Source organism: Rutidosis leptorrhynchoides, chromosome 1 (genome assembly GCF_046630445.1).
Source record: "Rutidosis leptorrhynchoides isolate AG116_Rl617_1_P2 chromosome 1, CSIRO_AGI_Rlap_v1, whole genome shotgun sequence".
Classification (NCBI taxonomy): Eukaryota; Viridiplantae; Streptophyta; class Magnoliopsida; order Asterales; family Asteraceae; genus Rutidosis; species Rutidosis leptorrhynchoides.
The window spans coordinates 348318138-348326550 of NC_092333.1; the positions used below are offsets into that span (position 1 = coordinate 348318138).

General features: G+C 34.4%; 2 non-coding genes across 2 annotated transcripts; both read left to right on the forward strand.

Moving 5' to 3' along the window:
- The first annotated feature begins 456 nt into the window (after positions 1 to 456).
- On the forward strand, positions 457 to 562 carry LOC139886854 (small nucleolar RNA R71). Its single transcript, XR_011772715.1, has one exon. It is a non-coding gene; the product is annotated as a small nucleolar RNA R71 (small nucleolar RNA).
- A 7159-nt stretch (positions 563 to 7721) lies between these two features.
- On the forward strand, positions 7722 to 7828 carry LOC139887009 (small nucleolar RNA R71). Its single transcript, XR_011772864.1, has one exon. It is a non-coding gene; the product is annotated as a small nucleolar RNA R71 (small nucleolar RNA).
- Positions 7829 to 8413: the final 585 nt, after the last annotated feature.

Genomic DNA, 8413 nt, shown 5'->3' on the forward strand with positions numbered 1-8413 from the left:
TTTCTTTGGAATTGGTTAACCCTAGTTTGTTGATTGAATCCAGGATTTGATTGACGAGCTGGGTATTGAACGTAACAGACTGAACCGTCAAGGTTCTCGTACTCAACTTGATATTCTTCAGTGGGTTACGGGTTGGTACAATTGACACATGCCTGCACCTGGTTAACTTGCTGCGGCTGCGTAATCAATTCTCCGAGATGTTTGGTAAGAGATTCCATCTTGTCTATGAGAGATTTGATAGCCTCTGTTTGATTATTAAGTGCGGAGAGTGGTGCAGATGATGAAGTTGTTTCATCACTGTTCTAGTCATGATGATGCATTATCATGTTCTCGAGCAACTCCCATGCTTCTTCTGCAGTTTGGTTCATCAGATTTCCTTGAACTGCGGCATCGATCGTTGTCCTATGATTTACCGTAAGACCATTGTAGAAGGTACATATTTGGGCTGACTGTTCTAACTGGTGATTAGGGCATTTCTTCAGCAGGGTTTTGAATCGCTCCCATGCACTGTAAAGAGATTCATCATAACTTTGTTTAAAGTTAATGATGTCATTCTTAAGTTTGGTTTGTTTAGAAGGAGGGAAATATTTGGTTAGGAATTTAGTAGCCATCTCCGTCCATGACGTGATGGAATCTTTTTCCAATCCTTCAAACCATGTTTGTGTATCATGAGTGAGAGAATAGGGGAACAAGTATAGCCGGACTATATCTTGTCCTACCCCTGGGTGTTTGTAGGAGATCGAAAGAGATATGAATTTATCCATGTGGGAATCAGGATCATCATTCGGTAATCCATGAAATTGACAGCTATTTTGGATGAGATGTATGATGTGATGGTTTTACTCGAACGAGTGTCCTTGAATCTCTGGGAATCTGATAGGTCCTCATCGACCTTCAATCGAAGGTTTAGTGTTTTATGCTAAAGTAATGCGTAACGCCATTTGATTTTTGATTTGTGCTTCCTTGCGTGCTTTAGAGATTATTGTGTCTAGATCAGGTACGAATAACAACAGCCCTGGTCTAGATCGAGTTTGGGTCATACATATGCCTTTTTTGTTTTTAATTTTAAGCAGATAAGCTAAGTTCCTATTTTAGTCTAAAGCAATCTAAGGTAATCTAAGGTAGCCTAAGGTAATCTAAGGTAATCTAAGGTAGTCTAAAGTAATCTATTCTAATTCTAAGGTAATCTAACAATCCTAATGTGACGACCCGAAAAATTTCGACTAATTTTAACCCAAACTCTCGATACGATATAATATTTTTGACACGATAAGTCTGTTAGGTTGAGTCTCAAAATTTTTTAACTGTTTCATATATTCTATTGACCTTCGACCATTCCCGATGATTCACGACGATTCACGAACAACTATTTGTAAATAGATATGTGTGTATATATATAAATAATAATTGCATGTATAATTTGAAATACTAAATGTTGTTGTTATTAAAAGTAATTTATGTAAAATAAAATGAAATATAATATTATAATAATTATTATTTAAAAACATATCTATATATAAATAAAGGTATATTAAAAATAAATATTAAATGATTGTAATACTCGTTTGATGTTCCGATTGATATTAAGCAAGTCAAATTCAAACTTATATAATTTAAAAATAAACGGCGATCCGAAAAATGAGTTATATAAATTATAGGTGATGTGTGCAGCGGTGGGGTGTACGAAATACTATTATTGTTTACTACGAAATACGACGAAATTACACAAGTTTTATTTATTTATATAGATGGGATATACCTTAACCTTGCTACAACACTTACAGGCAGTGTACCTAATCGTAGAGTAGTGTAGTTTTTAGTAAGTCTGGTTCGTTCCACAGGGAGCTAGTGATTACGTACTATATTTTTAACAACTATATATATATATATATATATATATATATAAGTAGTATTATTATAAAAGGGGGGTTTTACCGTTTAATGACCGGTTTGTCGATTTTTAATTTTAAGCGTAAAGGTAAATGACGATAATTAAAATGGGTAAAATAAAATTGCGATAAATTAAATGACAATAATTAAAAGTACGATGAGAAATACAATAAAAGAATTATGCATATTTAAACTTTCGTAATCATAATGTTTGATGTTTTGGTTTTAATTTATTTCTCTGGGTTAATTGTCCTTTGTCCTGGTTTATTTGATACCTATCTGGTTTTTGTCAATAATAGTCCCGAAGTCAAATATTTCAACTAATTGGGGATTTGAACTGTAACAAGGTTTAATACTTTGTTAATAATTACACCAGGTTATCGACTGCGTGTAATCTAAGGTTTTAATATACTTTGTTAACAATTACACCAATTACCCTTGTATGTAATCCACCCCTATTTTAATTAGTCCATGATATATTAATTTATCCACTTAGCCAAAATGAATAATCAATTACCCAATCTAATTGATTAATTAAATGATTGTAAACGATGTCGTATAAACGTCACTAAATAGGACATTCTTAATCATTTTAATAATTATTAGATTAACTAATTTGAAGATAGGTTCGACAGGTTCCAATGAGTTGTCATTCAATTATACAATACCCCCCACCTATTAATAGTCAATAGTCTAATGTTCACAAGTGTCGGTCTTTTGTCCAAACCCTAATTATGGTACAAAATCCAATAACCCCGTCTTTAATATTTAGTCTAACATCACGATTACTTTGGCTTAAATAATCATAATAATAACTTAGTTTACGAGACATTAATTTAAAAAGGAAGAACATAGCTTACAGTGATTATTTATCGCGTAGTGTTACACGGACAGAGTTCCGACTTTAAAACCCGTAAAATATTTCTTACAATAACCCAACTAAACCGTAACTTTATTATTAAAATTAATTTAAATTAAAATTATTATATAAATATATATTACATAAGAGAGAAAGAAATATATGAAGGTGTGAAGAGGTATGTAAACTCGTCCGAAAATTGCTGAATTTATAGACTTGGCCAGGATTCTGAAGCCATGTGATCGCATGCTTTTTCTTCTTCCTGGCCATGCGATCCCATGGCCAGCTGTACTCAGATATTTTGCTTTTAAAAGGTGGGCTGCTCGATTATTTAATATATATAATATAATATATATAAATTTATATAATTATATATATTATATTATATTCTTGTGCATAGTAGACTTGTAATTTTAGGTCCGTTGTCTCGCGCGTTGATGCTCGGTTTATGTCTCGGTTCCGGATTTCTAAACGTCCTTTCGTAAGCGTAGATATCTTGTACTTTGCGTTTTGCAATTTGTACTTTGCACAAAAAATTATTCTCCTTAACTCTCAAAATCCGGACAAGTCTTTAACTCACTTTTAGTGGCACTTTTGAGTGCACTATGGCTTTAGTGGCACTTTTCAAGCTTTAGTGGCACTTTTTCTTCAATTCTATAATCTTCATGCTCCGTCTTCGCATTTATTTATTTAAACGATTACAACTTAAAAATAGAATAATTATAACTAAAAAATTTACATATTGGGATGATATTGCGACTAAATATATGTTCATTTGGGGCACTATCAAGTATCCCCACAGTTGAACGTTGCTTGTTCTCAAGCAATACAGAACTTGTAATTAAATCACACTTCACTCGAATTACTTTTTTATTCTCACACTTTATACATCAGTGATTATGATACGGCAGTTTAAACAATGATAGTAACGATGTGGCTTACAGTCCCACATGACTATGAAAATTTAGATCCTTTAAAGAAATTGGATCTTTATGAAAACATTTAATTTTTTGAAAATTAATTATAGCTTTTACCCTAGATACGTTTTCCGGAATAACCCTTCACCGGTATTTGCAAAATGTTTTTGTGGGTTTTAGATTTGAAAATTTTAGCTCAAAACTTGCGGTTTTGTGTCACCCACTTGCTAACCTTGTATTAGGAAAGCAACACGTCCAGTATACTTGCTCCGTATATTACCTTTCGGTAAACTACCATCCGGTTGTAAAGAAAAGCGTTGAACAAGCAACTGTTAAGGCAATATCCAATGACATGCAGATGTTCATAGTCCACAACGTGTCAGATGCAATTACTATCCTTTGTAGGAGAAATAGTAAAGATCACCCTATAAATTTTCGGTCCGGCACAAGGTCCTGTCTTCGACCATGCTATGCAACCACCGTTCTTACGGTTGACACCCGATTTGGTTTAGGTGACCTAATGAATTCTGGTGAATTCTTAGGATTTTTTGTTCAATGGTAATGAACGCATTGAAGATGGTTTTTCAGAAAACAAATCGGTTTTAATTTGATCAAAATATTTTCTCGTTCAAGCTTGAGTTTAGATATCATTGAATTCCATGAGTTTGTAATTCTCAATCTTTAAGTTCAATCACAAGGATTGAGTAATATCAGGCTTAAAAGCTGATTTTTGATCTTTAAGGAGATTATCCTTTCTAGGGGTCTGATTCATTAGTCTTATAAAACTAATTTGCACGGCACCCTCCCCATTTTACGAGACAGATCCTCTCATGGTTAGGATAAGTCTGACCACTTTGCGACCCTGTTTGATGCTGAGGTCCGTGGATTTCCTGCTGATTTTAGAGATGACTTTTCTAGATTTTTCGTCAACCTACAGCTGGTCTGGACGACAACTTCCTGACCTAAATCAAGAAGCGCGTGTCTTTTTTGGAAGACTTTACTTCCTTTTAATGATGGAATTGATTCATCATATAGATCCATCTTTCTTTCAAATATATTACAGTAAATCGGGTAAAACTGATTAGTTTAGTCTAAAGCAAAAGTACCTGTAATAATCTGTACAAAAAATATGTGATATATGTTTTAAATAACTTGGTAAATTCTTCCCACACTTAGCTTTTATTTTATTTTTTTCTTTGCCTTTTTATTCTCCTCTTTTCTATTTTAAATGAATTCAAGCGTTTTGGGGTGTTTTCAATTTATGTCCTCTCCAAGGTAACAATAATTTCGGTAATAAAACCTAGTTTTACAGTTCATAAATATGTATAAACATGATCTTGAATTCATTTAGTTGAAATTTTTTCAAATTTTCACAAAATTTAGCAATTAAACCAAGTGTAAACCCGAGAGAATTTATAACTCTTCCCCACACTTGAGATCTTGCAATGCCCTCATTTGCAAGAAATCAGTAAAAATTTAAATTCATGAGGGTGATTAGCGTAGAAAAATGATTAAAAATACCGAGTTTGCAAACATATTGTTTGTTCGAATGATAAATGGTGCACGTCATTTGCTCATTCCTGCAGTTATTATATCACATTTGATATTTTGCGTCTTGTCATCAAAATTAATAGCATTTGCTGAACTTAATGCCAGTCTTTGAAAGTGCGCTGTTTTACCCTGTTTTGTAGATAACATAAAATACAAACATATATATACATATTTTTGAAGTTTGGTATATAACCCCACGTTCATATAATATCTTTGGCATACTTTAAATCAATAAAATTTAAAATAATGATAACAAAATTTTTCGTCCCGCCCTCGGGTAAAGGAATTTCGGTTCCATGACCTAGTCTTTAACTTACGACGAATTTTAGAAATCATTTTTTAAACTTAATGAAATAAAGTTTATTTTGTTTTTAAATTCACACAAAACATAAATTTAAAAAGCGTATTAATTTCATACAAAACCTACAAAAAAAAAAAAATTCAGAATCGGGGAAGAAAACTAGTTCTTTAGTGTCTGCTAGTGGAAAAGACCAATCGGATTCCATTCTCGGAACTACACGAGAACAGAACAACTAACTCTAGAAAATATTTTTTTTAGAACATTTGAATCTCCCCACACTTAAGTAGCTGTGGTGTCGAATTTGTGATTAACTTCATTGTCAATTTCTCTTGGACCATAATTAACTTGCATAACTGTGACTTTTGCTTTAAGCCATTGGTCTGATTCCTGTGTAATATCCACAAATTCAACTAGTTTTGCCTTTTCTTTAGGCGATAGATTGGATACTAACAGGTTACATAACTTAAAATTCCCCTTGGTTCTAGCATCGCGAATCTGTTTAATAAGTTTCTTCGTTGAACTATTAATAATGGGGTCATTTAATTTCGTATCAACAACAGGGTTCTTTGTTATCAGGTCATCATTAGGTGTTACTTCATTTTCCCCACACTTAGGCGTTTTATTATTGTTAAGCACTACCGTTGGAGTTGGTAAAACAATGTGGTTTTTACCAATCGTCTTTATTGGTTCAACGGTTTTGGTTGGTGGAGATTTAGACTTTCGATTCACAAAGGTGACCGATTTTTCACCATCACTAAGTGTCATTCTACCCTCTCTTACATCAAATAACGCCCCGGTAGATGCTAAGAATGGTCGACCTAAAATTAGAGGAATGTTTGAGTCCTCTTCTATGTCAATGACAATAAATTCGACTAGAAAGGTTAAATTACCTACTTGAACCGGTAGGTTGTCAGTAATTCCAACTGGGTGCCTAATGTTTTGATCAAAGAGTCGAACACTCATCTCCGTTGGACTTAACTCACCTACTCCTAATCTCTTATATAATGAAAGAGGCATAACACTCACACATGCACCTAAATCTGCTAGTGCATCATACATGACACAATCACTAAGTAGACAAGGAACAATAAATTCACCCGGATCACCCAACCTGGGAGGAAGTTTCGGTGGAACTCTTTTCACCGGGTTTATCTTTACAATTTTTGTTTCTTGCACTTTCTTATTCTTCTTCTTCTTTCCAAAGGTATCACAAAATTTATTACCTATCACTTGCTCATACTCAACTCCTTTTCTTGGAAATGGGATGGGTGGTCTGTATAGTGCCACCACTGGCTTTACATACTCGGGGGGTGGTGGTGTTGTAACTTCTTCATTGTTACTCACATCTAAAACCTTTCCAACTTCTGGTGCTGGTTTTTCAGAATTTGTTGACACCATATTAACATTTTCATTTCTAGGATTTACTTCAGTATCACCCGGTAGCTTTCCTTGTTCCCTCTCACTCATCATGCTAGCAAGAGTACCTACGTGTTTTTCTAGATTTAAAATGGAAGCTTGTTGAGTTCTTAATTACTGATCAAACCTCTCATTTGTTTGGGTTTAAGATGTAATAAATTGTGTTTGAGATTCCATTAGCTTTGCCATCATTTCTTATTGATTTGACTTTTTCTCTTCGGTTTGTTGTGGTGGTTTATATTAGCCAGGTCTTTGTTGATTAAAAGTGTTGTTTTGAGTTGGTTGGTTATTCGGACCTTGTTGGTTATACGAGTTATTCTTGGGTCCATTTGGATTGTAAAGAATGTTTTAATTTCGATTAAAGTTTGGCCTTGGCGGTTGATAATTATTTCCCGGCCTTTGGTTCATGTAGGAAACATTCTCACGTTGTTCCATCATTTGCTCGATGTGACAATCTTTCGTTAAGTGTGGTCCTCCGCATTGCTCATAACTGATTCGTTTTGCGTGAATATCTTTATGTATCTTTTCCATTCGTCTCTCGAAAGCATCTATTTTTGCGGAAACGGAATCAAAGTCATGGCTAGAATCGGCTCTAGCCGCTTTAGATGAACGAAAAATATCTTTTTCCTGGTGCCACTCATGTGATTGGGAGGCTGTGTTATCAATAATTTTGTGAGCTTCGATTGCGATTTTCTTTATAATGGAACCACCAGCTGCTGTGTCGATGTCTTTTCGTGTAGCAACATCGACACCTTGGTAGAATATTTGTACTATTTGATATGTGTCTAAACCGTGTTGAGGACATCCTCTCAACAACTTTCTGAATCTTGTCCATGCCTCATATAATGTTTCATTTGGCTTTTGCGCGAATGTTACAATTTCTCCTTGAAGTCTCACGGCTTTATATGCCGGAAAGAATCTTTTAAGAAAATTTTCAACTAAGACATCCCATGTGTCAATCGCTCCTTCAGGTAATGATTCTAACCAATCTTTGGCTTCTCCCTTTAAAGTCCAGGGAAACAACATGAGATAGATCTGTTCATCCTCAACTTCTCTGATTTTGAATAGAGTACAGATCCTATTAAAGGTTCGAAGATGTTCGTTTGGATCTTCTTTTGGCGTACCACTATATTGGCATTGATTAGTTACCATGTGTAGGATTTGTCCTTTGATTTCATAATCTGGCGCATTAATGTCTGGTTGAATAATGGCATGTCCTTGGCCAGTGCTGAAATATCCCATTCATATTGATTATAAACGTTCCATATTAATTGATTTCGAAACAAATAACACCGCCATAGTTTGTTATGGATGTGAAAAACCGGGCCACTTTAGTAGGAATTTCCCGAATCAGAGGAATACTAATGGGCAGGGCCGCGGAAGAGTTCTCAATATTAATACGGCAGAAGCGCAGGAAGACCCGGAGCTTGTTACGGGTACATTTCTTATTGACAATAAATCTGCTTATATTTTATTTGA